Source organism: Microcaecilia unicolor, chromosome 8 (genome assembly GCF_901765095.1).
Source record: "Microcaecilia unicolor chromosome 8, aMicUni1.1, whole genome shotgun sequence".
NCBI classification, from domain to species: Eukaryota; Metazoa; Chordata; class Amphibia; order Gymnophiona; family Siphonopidae; genus Microcaecilia; species Microcaecilia unicolor.
Genome location: NC_044038.1, coordinates 192,609,300 through 192,624,433, shown reverse-complemented (window position 1 = coordinate 192,624,433; position 15,134 = coordinate 192,609,300). Strand labels below are relative to the sequence as shown.

The following is a 15,134-nucleotide window of genomic DNA, read 5'->3' as shown; positions in this document are numbered from 1 at the left end:
ATTAGACCATAAGTATGTTTCCAACGAAACAAATTGAATATACACCGTTTTGGGTTTGAAGAAGCCAACCAGACGATCAATGTGGAATAATGATTCAGATAAATAATTGGGGATAATCAGGTTAATACCATGTTTTTTCTGTTTACTGTTGTTTAATAGATCTCCTTGTCTTGTTTCACTCTCCCTATTTTGTGGTCTAAGGAAGAGTATAGAATTACCTGATTGAAATAATTCTTGTGTATTACTTTCTCTGTATTTCTGGGAAGTTATTTTATTGCTTGTAAATTTAAATTCTTATAAAAAAAAGTTACAAGAAATTTCTTAATGTATAGAGAGGGAAGTGGATTATGTGGAGCACTAATGACATGTATCAATTTTATAGCCTTTTCTAATTCTGCTTTCGAAAGAAGATGAAAAGTAGCAAAAGAACAACAGGGAATGTTAGAAGTAACTGTCTGTGATTGTTGAATATTAGTCAAAGAATGAAGAGTATTGTAAAGCGTTATGGAGGCATTTGCCGAAACATAGCCGTGTCAGGTCCATAAATAAACTTCTGACATTACCCAATTTTGAAGGTTCATCGTACTTCTTGTATGCATCTATGTTTTCTGTACTTTGGATTCCCTCTCTTTTACTTGTTCAGTGCTGTATTATGATCATACATATAGGCATCAGAAATTAACTTACTACCCATCCTATATAATAATTCTCACCTCCAACGTTCTGTGCTTGGGACCGTGGCTCCCTGGCTGGAGGTGGTCTGCGAGGCAGACACGCACGGACGTCACGACAGCTGATTCCAAGGCAAGGGGAGGAGTGTTTCCCTACTCCTGCTACTGCCTCGGAATCATCTGTCACCCCCCGCGCTACGGCCCCCTCGAACCCCCCCTTCCACGAACCTGTCGATCCCCCCCCGGACCGCCGAAAAACGCCCCCCCCCCCCCCCGCGGCCGTTGTGCACTACACAAGTGTTGTTCTGCCATTCACGTAGGTTACTCAATCATCTTCACTGAAAGTTTATCTGCGTGCGTCTGACGTCAGACGCACGCAGAGGAACTTCCAGACAAGATGATTGACGAAACTACGCGAAGGGCAGAACAACACTTCGGCTGTAAGCACAGGTAGCACAACAACGGCAGCGGCGGGGGGGGTGGTTTTCGCTGGCACGGGAGGGATCGACAGGTTCGCGGAAGGGGGGGTTCGAGGGGGCCGTAGCGCGGAGGGGTGGGGAAATTTGCCTGCCTAAGGCCCGTTTCCTTGCCTACAGAAACGGGCCTTTTTTACTAGTGTTCTATATTAAATGCAATGTTGCAATGTAATAGTAGCAATGCCATTAAACAACACGTTACAATAAATTTGTTTGACTAATCACTTGTGAGAATACAAGGGTCATAGAGCCTTACACTGGGCCAGTTCTGGTCAAAATTAGAAGCATAAATCCTTTGCATATCGAGCCCTCTGATATTGTCATCTTTTGCTCATTCCTGACCTAAGGAAGAAAGTTCTGGCCTTTCAAAGCTAGCATAAATGTATGAAGTTATGCCATTAAAAAGGTATTATCAAATTTTCTTTTTGCATAGTTTTGTTTTATTCCAGTTACCTTTGTTTTTGTTTATTACAGTTCTTTCTATACCCCCTTCACAGGTACATCAGAGAGGTTTAAAAATACAAAGTATTGTCAAAAGCAAAAATGTAGTCTTAACAGGATGACCACAGCCTTTTGGCCGTTTCAGCAGACTGTTGTGGCTGTTGGCAGCCATCTTTATTTTGGGAAAAAATGAGAGAAATTAGCCACAGATAGCTATTTTGAAGTTCTTGATGGCCAAGTTAAATTGAGAAGACTGGTGCATGTCTAGTTTGTCCTTTGGCAAGCTGTATAACTCTGCACCGTCCTCTACCGTTCAGACACTCTCACAGCAATCCTGTCCAAAGACCATGCTGGAGTGGCGAGTTCAAATCTTTCAGAAACTTGTCTTTTGTGAAAAGCTTAATGGTTTTCTGCACTAAACATGCATTGAAGTGTTTCTCTCAGGCTCTGGCTAAAGGAGAGTTATGTGAGCTGCTCAGGGCTGTAGATCAGTATCAGTGACTTCCATCAGAAGGATGTGATTGCGCTGATGTGCAAGTGCTTTTAGATTGTAAGCTCTCTTGAGCAGGGACTGTCCTTCCCCATGTTTTAACTTGTACAGCGCTGCGTAACCCTAGTAGCGCTATAGAAATGCTAAGTAGTAGTAGTAGTAGTTAGTGACAAGGTGAGAAGAGAGAAAGGTATTTCTGGTCCACAAAATCCTCTTAGATGGAACTGACTTTTAAAAACTAGTAGCTGCAATATAGAAACATTACAGAGGAACTTCACTAGCAGCGCCTTTCCCTACACCATAGCTCTTTATGGGCTTTAGAAAGGGAAAAGCTTAAAAACATTTTAAAAGCAAGTTTTTCAGATTACTGTGATGTTTGCAATGTTGAACAATTCATGTTAGATATTGTTTTCTTTTAGGACAACAGCACAAGAATATCTGGATCTAGTGATCTGGTGTGTGCTGAAGGAGATGTGTTTCACTGTTTGCAGGTTTTATGTATGCTAGCACTACCTATGTAGTTATACTGTAATACCAGCCATAGGGAGGTTTACAAGACCCCATTCTTCCTCTTATCTGTTATACTGACTGGAGAAGTGGGGCTGCAGCAGAAAAGATTTCATGGAAGGAAAGATACAGACTGCCAGAGTAAATGTTGTGTACATGATCAGAATTCTGCCAATATAAATCCCTCCTCACTATCCTATAACGTTAGCTTTCACCCCAATATGCCTACCTCCCCCCACCCCCGAAGCAAATTTTAAATTTCAATGCAATCATTAAAGGTTAATATAAAAATCAAATGATAACATTAGAAAAGACTGTAAGGCCACAGCTTCATTATAACGAAATAACAAGGAATCCCAACTTGAGCTACATGAAATAATATTTAGGCAACAGTACAGTGAAAACCTACCCACCATGAACAGCTAGGTACCTATCATTCAAACCAAAACTGACCCTCGACCCTGCAATGCTCAGCTAGGGTTTAGGGAGTAAACATGGTGGATTGTATTTGTTTATAACCTACGTGCAGTATATAATTTGTAATGTGATTTTTTTATGTATGTAAACTTGTAATCCACCTAGAAAAGTGGTTAGTAAAGAATAAAAATTATTTAATAAATAAATAAGCATGGGTCTTCCATGCAAACCATCAAGTCACATAACCCAACATTATCACTTAATTTTACAGCCTAGTAAAATTAAGATTATCAAATCATTACCCCCCTCATTAAAGCTGTGACAGAAACAAAGCCCAAGGGCCCAAACATGTCCAACACTTATTTAAATTTAACTATTTTAAATGTATTACATTTTTTAGCATTTTATTGAATTATGATATTATGACTTGTTACATTGTATACCACTTTGGTGCCCTATGATATAATGCAGTATATCAAACGATCAAATCATATTAATAAGCTTAACAAGGGTGGGTGGGAGGGAAAGCTACCTCCAAAGAACAGGAAACCATCCTGATCCTTGGAGGGGGCTCCTAAAATATCGCCCACTTAGCTCCTCCCCATGCACAAAAACAGCCAACCCCAAGCCTGGAATTTGATGCTTCTTGCCAATTTAAACAAAAATACCCCCTAATTTTAAATCTTTTAAACACCCTCCCCATGAATAGTCAGCTCAAGGGTGAGTGCTGCCCCACAAATTTTGAGAAAAAAAATATGATTCAACTTTACTTTAAATATTTTATAAGACTGCTCTTCATGGAGCCCCTGTGGAAGCTAGTTCCACAAAATAGGGGCGTACCAAAACAAAAAAAAACCCCACAGGTCCTCAGAGGATAGCTGAGCTTGGGCCACTGGAGGGAGCGCTAACAAAGCCATACTCTTGAGACCGAAGAACCTTTACAGGAACATACGGCTGTAGCAAAGTAGACAAATAACCTGGTTTCCCCACTGTCTCATGGCATTATAGAGGCCTCAGATCCATCAACTCCCTTCAAACTGTGCTGTACATTGTTTCCCAGCACCTCTATTCTGTACCTGTTCTTGGTACGTTTAGGCTGCACAAGCTGGAATGTTTCTAAATATAACGGAGATAAAATAACAAATAATGACAACGTGCATAAGTACATTAGTATTGCCATACTGGGAAAGACCAAAGGTCCATCGAGCCCAGCATCTTGTTTCCAACAGTGGCCAATCCAGGTCACAAATACCCAGCAAGATCCCCAAAATGTACAAAACATTTTATACTGCTTATCCCAGAAATAGTGGATTTTTCCCCAGTCCATTTAATAACGGTCTATGGACTTTTCCTTTTTGAAGCCGTCCAAACCTTTTTTTAAACTCCCGCTAAGCTAACCGCCTTTACCACATTCTCTGGCAACGAATTCCAGAGTTTAATTACACGTTGCGTGAAGAAATATTTTCTCAGATTCGTTTTAAATTTACTACATTGTAGCTTCATCGTATGCCCCCTAGTCCTAGTATTTTTAGAAAGCGTGAACAGACGCTTCACATCTACCCGTTCAACTCCACTCATTATTTTATAGACCTCTATCATATCTCCCCTCAGCCGCCTTTTCTCCAAGCTGAAGAGCCCTAGCCACTTTAGCCTTTCCTCAGAGGGAAGTCGTCCCATCCCCTTTATCATTTTCGTCGCCCTTCTTTGCACCTTTTCTAATTCCACTGTATCTTTTTTGAGATGCGGTCACCAGAATTGAACACAGTATTCGAGGTGCGGTCGCACCATGGAGCAATACAAAAGCATTATAACATCCTCATTTTTGTTTTCCATTCCTTTCCTAATAATACCTAACATTCTATTTGCTTTCTTAGCCGCAGCAGCACACTGAGAAGGTTTCAACGTATCATCAACGACGACACCTAGATCCCTTTCTTGGTCCATGACTCCTAACGTGGAACCTTGCATGACGTAGCTATAATTCGGGTTCCTCTTTCCCACATGCATCACTTTGCACTTACTCACATTAAACGTCATCTGCCATTTAGACGCCCAGTCTCCCAGTCTGGTAAGGTCCTCTTGTAATTTTTCACAATCCTCCCGCGATTTAACGACTTTGAATAACTTTGTCTCATCAGCAAATTTAATTACCTCACTAGTTACTCCCATCTCTAGGTCATTTATAAATATGTTAAAAATGTGAATGCAGTAGCTGCTAGTTTGTTTTGGAAGTACTAAGATAGGAGCTGCTGAGGGGGAACCAGCTTTGGCTTTTTTAATGTCATGCATCTCCTGTCATTAAACCTTATTGGTCCTATGTCTTCTGACTTCTTGTGACATCTTTAGGAGGTTTGCCAGTAATAGATTTAACCATTCCCCCCCCCCTTTTTTAAGCCCTAAGACATGGGTTTCCAACTTACAACATTATTTTTAGTAGATTTCATTCAAAACAGAATGCACCTTAATGGGAGATCTGCGAATGCTGCCAAATATTTTGGACGCATGAGAGCTATATAGCGGAGATTGGGTGGCAGCACCGGTGGTTGGGAGGCGGGGCTAGTACTGGGCAGACTTCTACGGTCTGTGCCCTGAAAATGGTAGATACAAATCAAGGTCATACATATAAAGTAGCGCATATGAGTCTTGTTGGGCAGACTGGATGGACTGTACAGGTCTTTTTCTGCCGTCACCTACTATGTTACTATGTATAAAGCGCCTGATGCACCGTTAGTATCTTATATGTGGGCCTAAATTCCAGAGGGAGCCAATGATACTGTACATAAAATGGGGTCACATGACCTTTCCTGGTCAACCCACCTCAAAATCTAATCCCTGCATTCTGAACTGTAACGCCTTAAAACATAGCGGAACACCCCCATAGAAACTACATTACTATAAGCCAAATTGAAATCAACAAAGCATGCAGAAATGTGTGCAACTCCGCTTCCTCAAAATAAGGATGAGCAGCTCTTAAACCTGGTCATACCACCTGCTGCTTGAACCATAATTCAGAGTCAATCCATACACCCAAATACTGGAATGAATCTGAAAGCTGTACCTTACTCTGAAGAAATGGCGGTAACACATTTGGACAGGTCAAATGCCCTCCCAACCAACAGGCTGTAGTCTTCCCTACATTCAGAAATCAACTGATTCTGATTCATCCAACCCTCAACTCTGAGCAAACAATCCTGCACAAAGTCAAATCCCCAGGGCCATCGGGGAACAATAACCCACCACCAAAATGTTATCTGTGACACAAACACTAACAGCAAACTGCTCAATAACCTGCAACAGGGGAGCCAGAAACAAATTAAACAACACAGGGGATAATGCAGAGCCTGCAGTTCATCAACTGCAGAGCATACATCTCAGGCACACACCTCAAAAGAATGATGCTGAAGGAAGGTCGAAAACCATCCTAACACCTGACCTAAATCCTGCAACCATTTGAACAACAGATGATGATTCAACACAAACACAGCAGTTAAATCCAACAACACGGCCAGGACAACCCTCCCCTTATCCAACCAAGACCAGACATCACTAAGCAATACTATCAGCAATGTCTCTGTTCCAAAACCCTCATGAAACCTGGACTGAAAAAGGATCAAAGTCCCTGCCTGATGCACAAAATCCACTAGTTGCCGAAAAATACTTGCTCAACAAGCTTGGTAAATAGGCCCAAAGAGGTCTATAACTAGACACCGCCATTACATTCTTATCTAACCCCTTCAAAACAGGATGCACCGCAGCTTTTTTTCTAAGAGGAAGGAACCACCTCTTCTTCCTAACCCATACACCATAGGTAACAGATCATGGAACTGCTGTTTGACCCTATACAAGCATGTAGAATCCAATTACCAACAACTTCACTGATGGCAAAGGCTGTGTAACCAACTCTAGTCTCCACCTCTCCGCAACCTCTGTGAAATCTGATACATCTTACTGGCAGGATCTGGGGCATCCTTTACCAGGGTTGTATACTAGTCCCTCAGCCTGCTTTATCTGAGCTAGATAAAACCTCTGCATCTCTAGGGTTACCATCCCATAAAAACAAACATGCCTCCTGAGAACAGCCCTTTCTCCATCTTCACTCTGCCCTTCTTACCTGATGTCTCAACAAAAATAAACCCCAATGATACCAGGGATTCTTCCGTACCCCCCCTTCCTCACTACCCTGTCCACAACTTCTGACACCTTAACATTCCACTCATCTACTTGTTGCACTACAGGAGGTGAACAAATGAACCAGAAAAATATCTAGAAAGAGGCTCTAATAAAGCTAAATCTACTGTCCCAAAATCTGTGATTAAAGTATAATGTACTACCCCCCCCCCCCCCTCTGATTTACCTGATGTTTACAATTTAAAAAAAAACCAAATAATACAACCGTTCCCTTAAGGGACACCTGGAGTCCAGAATCAGGTCCAGGGCCAGCTTAACCACTGGACCGTGTGAGGCTCTGGCACAGGGAGCCAGTGATTAAGGGTGCCACATTCCCAGCTGCTGACTTCACCTGGTCTACAGGTTAAGTCTTTTCTTCCCCCCTCCCCCACACCAGTCCAGTCTCTCCCTTTTCTTTTCCCCCTCCCTGAGGGTCCAGCACTGTTCTTTCAATCCCCTCTGTAAAGTTTACTTCAATCACCACCAGCAGCAGTTGTCAGCCCTTCCTCCAATGCAATTTCTTGTGTGCGGGATGCAGCAAAGGGAAGACCCAGGGGCTGGCCGAAGACAGCATGTTATGCTAATACTGCTGCCACCACTAGCAACCAATGCAATCTTTACAGGGAGAAAGGGGGCAGAAGAGAATGTAATAGGGGGAAGGGAGATAGGGAGATGGGCAGATGCCAGCCCAAAGAAGAGAGCACTAGAAGCAACGCAATTGGGGGGGGGGGGGGGTGCTACCAAAGCAAGCTGGCTCAGGGCACCACTGTCCCTTGAGCCCGCCCTGATCAGGACCAAAAGAATAAGATCCAAAACATGAGTGGGGCTCTGCTGAAGCTTTGCAAAACCAAACCCTGGGAACCTGCTCTAAAAACTGCCATGCCTTACTATTAGCCCTATCATCATCCACATGCATAAATCCCCTGAAACATCGAGATTCGAAAACTGGAGCACCAATACAGTCAAACTCCGATATACCAATTCCCATTCATCGCTACCCAACGAGGGAGGGCAATTAAATAACACCATAAAAAAGGTTGGCTATACTGGACCCTGACCACCAAAACCTCATCATATGGTAAAAAACCTCACACCCCCCCCCCCCCCCCACTTGAACACAACCTAAACTATTAGAAGACAGCACTGCTAACCCCCCACCCCTCCTTTCTGCCAAACTGGGTCCGGATAAAACAGAGATCCTACGAACCCAGATCTCACGGATCTTTTGCTTACCACCTTAACGGCAGTTTTGACTACCTTTGCTAGACTTGACCACCGTACACTGACCCCTGCCAAACTTTACGAGACACAGAAAACCCTGCTGGAACACATTACCATAAGACTCTTCCCCCTCACGGAGCCACGTTTCAGTAAGAAAACATATGCAACTTCTTTCTGTTCCAGAATTACATTTAAACAAAAAAAAAATCAACCGTTTTTTCTCCGAATCCATCTACAATTCAACAAGGCCACATTAAAATTTGTCCGACCCAAGGCCAGCCCTAGAATTTTCCCAGATCCACAATCAATCGACTGCCTAAAAGCACAAAAACCGCCACGCCTAGATGACCTTCTCCCCCCCCCCCCAAACACATTTTAAAATATCAAAGCCCACAGCAACCAAACAATAATAAACTAACAAATTCCTCATACCCACAAGGAAAAGAAGCGATCCCTTCAGCAACTCTTCGGTGCAGACACCAGGAAGTTTACTACTTTACTTATAAATAATAACAAAACCGGCCTTCCGCTTACTTCAGCGATCACGTGACTGGCTTTCTCCCAGTAGCTGTCACCAGCTTCTGTCTCAAACGGACAACCTGCAGAAACGCACAGACACAGAATAGGAATGCAAAACCACCAAATTAAGATTCAAAATGCTGAGCAGGCCAGAAGCAGGGCTCAAGTGTGAGAGCACAGTAGGGTGTGGAACAGGATGAGGCCATGAAGACCAGAAGCTGGACCTGGTGAATAGGTTGGGGCAGTAGAGACAGATTGATGGTTTCTGCTGCCACTTTGAGGCACATTTTCAAAGCACATACACTTTGAAAGTTAAATGGGTTACCATGTAACTTTGCAAGTCTATGTGCTTTGAAAACAAGGACTCCCAGCAACAGAAGAAACCTATGGGCAAGGAGAGTTCAAATCAAGCACGTGGTGCTTTCGGCAGATTGTTTACAAGCCTTCAGTGACATTCTAAATGAGTTCTGTTGCACCTGAAGGCTTGTAAACAATCTGCCGAAAGCACCGCGTGCTTGATTTGAACTCTCCTTGCCCATAGGTTTCTTCTGTTGCTGGGAGTCCTTGTTCTGGTTGACACAGGTTTTGGGACGTATAACATGGCAATGGCTGCCCTGAACCCCTGCCCCTTACTACAACATTCAGACTGGGATGATGTACTTTTTTTTTAGTATTTTACTCAGGGGTCTCCCCTACCTTCATTGTTTAACATTCTAATGCAGACAATGTGACGCCATGTAGGAGAGAGGATGCTGGTAAAATGCTCTCCTGCTTCCCTCTCTCAAAACCTTGCTTTTAATGTGATCTCAAACCCTTTTGTTGCTGGTAATCCTCGGCTCAACTCTAGGTATGGTTGCTCAGACTTGGCAGGGCACTTTCAACCTTGATGGCGTCTACATCGGGTTCGGCCATCTGAGGACAAATGGCGGCCCCCTCCATTAGCTCAACTTAGGTGTCAGAAGTGGCGTTAGAGGTGGCAACTCTTATGGAGGCTATGCTAGATTGCCAATTCCAGCCACTGAAATTAACTAAGATCTAGGGGACGCTTGAGGAGCCAACATGGGAGTTTGCAAATCAACAACTTACTGGTGAACTAGAGGACCAGGTCCAGCTGGTGGAGGACTCCCACATGCAGCTTCAGAAAGCTTTGGTGACATGTCAGGAGCATCTGGAAGATCTGGAAAATTGGTCCAGAAGGAGCAATGATCTCTGGCTAGTTGGGCTCTCAGAATCCATTCTAGACTCTAAACTCATTGGCTTTTTGGAGGCCCGATTCTGGAGAGAGCTTAGCCTTTTTGACCACATGGGGCCCCTACGTATCGAAAGAGCTCATAGGCTGGGCTCATGGAAGCTCTCTAATGGGAGACATCAAGTGGTCATTGTGAAGGTCTGCAATTATGCACACAAATCTGTTATTTTGCAAGCCCTTTGGGATGAGAAATCACTGACTTATGAAAAAAAATCCTTGTATTCCAAGATTGTTCTGCTGGAGTTGCGGCCAAACAGCTTTCCTTTGCGCCTATTTGCTCAAGATTCTTTGTGTTGCTCATCCATTTTGCCATACTTTACCGGGCCTGTCTACGGGTGGCTCAGATATTCCTAGATGGGCTGGACGCAGCTTCAGGAGACTCGAGTGCAGCGGGAGTTTAAGAGTGGATGGTGGTACTGCTTGCATGATGCAGGACAGGATTCCTTGCCTAACAGATTTGATGCCCCGATCCTGTTTTTGCAGTTTTGGTGTGGCCGCTGGTGGCTGGAAGGCTGCCGGCTTAGGGTGCGGGGCTGTTCTGTTTTGTGGTCTTGTGGTACTTTGTTCAATGTGCCTGTGCCACTGTGATGGAGGCTCAGAATCAGAGCTGTTCCTTTGAAGATCAGGCCTCCCTGGACAATTTTGATGGCCTTTTGATGGGGCTGGAGGACATCTCGAGTTTGTTATGGATCTGTGTCCCTTTTCCTCTGCAGTTGTATCCTGGTTGGGTTCAGACGTTGTTTAAGTGTATTTTGTTTACTGCAGGATACTTTTGGATTCACTGCTGCATCTGAGGTCTTGTATTGCTGGATATCTATGCTTCAGTTAGAGGGTGACAGAGGCTTGTGTTCTGGACCTGGGATGGTGTCCCCTCCTTTTTTTTTCTTTCTTTATAGCTGGACTGGGGGGGGGGGGTCTGTGACTGTGTGCGGGGGGAGGGGGTTGTTGTTATCCAGTAGTAGGTGGGGAGCCTTTGGACATTCTGGTGGGTTGCTGAGGTTATTACTATTCCTGCTAGTACTACTCATTACTTCTATAGTGTTGCAGGGTGTCACAATGCTGTACGTTGAGCATGTAAGAGATTGCCCCTGCTCGAAGGAGCTTACCCTCTGTTCATGACCAATTGGTCTGAGGATAGAGTGCCCTTTTATTTTCTACTGTGAGAATTTTTGGAGTTTCTACTCCTCTTTGCTTGTGGGGGGGGTGCTTTAGTTCCTCTTCATATTTCTCTCAGGAAAGGGTTCGAATTACAGGTATCTGTTTTGGAGGAGGACGGGCATTTAGCGTGGAGGCTCTAAGGGTGGGGCTGGTGATTTTTTTCTGTAGGGCTTGGGGTGGAAGGGGGTTGGGGAAGGGGTTAGAGCTGGGATATTGTGTAAGGGGGTAGGTTTCTTGTCTTGTTGTTTCTTCATATATAGCTGGTGTGGGTCTTTTGGACTTCTGTTCCTATTTGGGCTTTATTTATGTGGGGCAATGTGGGGAGGCTAGAGGCTTTGGTTCATATTCTTGCGCCTGCAATGGTTGGTCCAGATATTAACTATTATTTAACTGAAGGTTTTAACTTGGAATGTTGGGGGTATAAATTCCCCCATAAAGCACACAGAGGTTCTACAACAATTACAGAGGGTGAAGGCTGATATTGTTCTGCTTCAATAAACGTATCTTACAACTGTAGAACATACTAAGTTGAAGAGGTGGTGGGTGGGAGAATGTGTGGTGGCAGCAGCACAGGTGAAGGGGCGTGTGGCAATTTTGATACGTAAGTGGGTGGTGCACCATACTAAAGTACTCCAGACAGATCCTGGAGGTTGTTTTTTTATTTGTCAGCTTACAGTGGCGCAGCACGATTTATTTTTGTACAGTGTATGTGCCTAATCATTTTGACAGGAACTTTTATTTTAAAAAACTGACTCATTTACTATTGCCCTTGCAACCTCTTCCTCTCATAGTGGGTGGCAATTTTTATATGGTTTGAGATCCGATTATGGACAGATCCTCTATGGTAACAACACTGAGGCCTCCTGCGGATCTTTGTAATTTATTGGATTTGGTGGATGTGTGGTGAGTGTTACATCCATCTGATCGAGATTATATGCATTTGTCCAGGGCGCATTCTATCCAATCACATATTGATTACTTGCTTGTCTCGAGCTCACTTTTCTCCGCAATTTCCACCTTGGAGATTGGGACATATGTTATCTCAGATAATGCCTGGGTTTGGCTGGACTGGAAGTAACACCCTTCGAAAATCACCTCCTCTCTTAGGAGGAAAAACCTGTTGTAGCACCAAACATTTTAGATCTTCAAAAACATGTTGATGAGCAGTACAATGGACTGCTAAAGGTAGATTGGTTTTATGTGTTTGGATTGTGCTCTTATGCTCTATGAGGCGAGTACATAACATTTTCGATGTCTGTCCAACATATATTTTATTACAGGGACAGCGTAAACAGTAAATCACTCCCTCACATTTACATGATGTCTGCTGTTTCAGATAATATTTCTGATCGTGACCGGATTAATGAATTCTGAAGTTTCTATCATTTGGTCACACATCAAACACGCCCCACACTTCATATGTCGTCCTTTAAGCCTTAAACCGGCCTCATGGATCTCTGGGGGTAAGACATAAGGGCAAATGAGCTCTTTAAGATTATTTCCCCTACTGTATGTGAACCTCAATGTACAGTCTTTAAAGGTTTCCACCAACAGTAACAGTGGTCAGTGTTTTTGAATCGCTCGGACTGTTCTCCAGGTGCTGCTGGTATATTTTGTTACATAAGTTAGAGTGCTATCCTCTTTCTCTAAATCAACTCTGGGGGTTAGTAACAGACTCCTGTTATTAAACTTCGCCCTTCTGCATGCCTGTTGAAGAACAGGAACTGGGTACCCTCTTTTCTCCAATTTCTGCAACAAAGGTTTAGACTGATGACGAAATTCTGTATCAGTAGAACAGATCCTCCTATATCTCAAAAATTGAGAGAAGGGAAGACTATTTTTCAATGAAGGTGGGTGGCAACTTTGATAGTTCAGAAAAGTGTTCCTATCAGTCGTTTTGTGGAAAACTGTAGTGAAGAAACCCTCTTCAGATTTCTTAATCATAACATCCAAGGGTATGCCTCCTCCAGGCCATTGGCTCCAGATTCTCCAGCAGTTCCTCACACAACTTTACTATGGTCTCCTTATTAAATCTTAACCAAACCACACATTGCTCATCTGTTAGGTCGAGAAACCTGATCCTGGGCCTGTATACCTGCAGCACCTGCCCTCCCTCTCCCCTCCCCTGTTGGGCCTGTCTCCTCTGGACCATCAACCACCCCAAGAATGCGTCTACCATCACTGTGTGCTGCAGTCACAAACACAAACAATGGGACAGCAACAATGACAGGGACACAAAACAAGTGGCTGCAGCATATCACACACACACACACACATATATATATATATATAAACAGTAAGCCAAATACTACTACATACACTAATACACACACCAATACTGATATACCAACACACAGACAAGCACACCATGTTACATACAGGGATGATATACAGGGTGGGGGTTGGAGGGGAGGGGGATAGGGAGGATTGGACAGAGGTGGAGCAGTTATAGGTGAGAAGGGAAGAAGTTAGAGATGAAATGGGTATAGGGTTGGGTCACAGCACACAGCAAAATCGCCAGATGTCACCAACTAACATCGCAATCACAGAAGAGCATGCTAACACACTCTGGAGTCCTTCAGACAAAGTAGCATCCACCTCAGCACTAATTATAGCAACTATGAGGATCAGCATGGTATTTAAACATCATTGCTTCATGACGTTCACCATGAAGAACCTACTATCAGAGTTAAAATCAGCGCCAAGTTTAAAACAAAAAACACCTGATGTTCATATTAAAACCAGGAAAAGGTACCTCTGGTAGGATTTAAATCTGCAACCCCTGAATATCAAGTCAACTGTTGTATCCTCTACACTATTTCAGCTACTAGGGTGGTGCATGTATTACTTGTTTTTTTCAGCACTGAATCTGAATTTTGTGGACATAATAATCTTGTTTCTATTTTCTATTGATCTCTGTTCCTGTTGAACAAGACACCTATGCTGTAAGCTTGTTCTACATTGGGAAGCCATATCTTGTCAGACCAGCAGGTGGAAGTTTCTAGAATTGGGGGAACTTCCTCAAAGCTATAGGGTGGAGCATCACACACTTATATAAGGGGGCCTGTTCCTATTCCTATTGCTGTCTCCTTTCTGCTTACTCAGTCTCAGCTGCAGCAAGGAGGTGAGCAGTGGACTTTGCTCTCTCGACCACATGTCCTCATCTTTTGTGGCACAGAGATTTCTAGTTTAGAAACAGGCTTATAATTGTGGAGGAGACAGAGCTGCCAAGTTGTCCATTCCAGGAGTGACGGGTTTTGGCCAGTTGCTACATCCCAAAGCAGTGTAGTATCTGTAGTCCATGATTCTATCCATTTGAATCTGTGCTGCAGGTCCCGTGGAGGGGCATAATCGAACGCAAACGCCTGTGTACAAGAACGTCCATCTCCGAGAACGGGTCCGTGAAGGGGTGGGCCGAATTGTATTTTCGAAAAAGATGGACGTTTATCTTTAGTTTCAAACATATGGTTTGTGCCAGGCAAATGCGTTGGATGTGGGCGTTTTTGAGATGTGGGCGTTTGTTTGAGCTGGGCGTTTTCGTTTTTCAGCGATAATCGAAACTGAAGCGTCCCAGCTCAAAACCGACCAAATCCAAGGCTTTGGGTCGTGAGAGGGGCCAGGATTCGTAGTGTACTGGTCCCCCTCACATGCCAGGACACCAACCGGGCACCCTAGGGGGCACTTTAAAAAAATAGGAAAAAACATTAAATTACCTCCCAGGTGCATAGATCCTTTACCTTGGGTGCTGAGACCCCCAAATCCCCCCAAAACCCACTCTCCACAACTCAACACCATTACCATAGCACTTAATGGTGAAG

The 15,134-nt window shown here is 43.7% G+C and overlaps 1 protein-coding gene across 4 annotated transcripts in view; it reads right to left on the bottom strand.

Moving 5' to 3' along the window:
* Positions 1-9,083, bottom strand: part of FAM110A (family with sequence similarity 110 member A) — a 52,821-nt gene extending 43,738 nt beyond the window's left edge. The window contains exon 1 of one of the 4 annotated variants that reach the window (XM_030212148.1): positions 8,925-9,083. The gene's annotated coding sequence lies outside the window, so the exon portion shown is untranslated. The other 3 variants (XM_030212144.1, XM_030212146.1, XM_030212147.1) reach the window with 3 other exon arrangements.
* Positions 9,084-15,134: the final 6,051 nt, after the last annotated feature.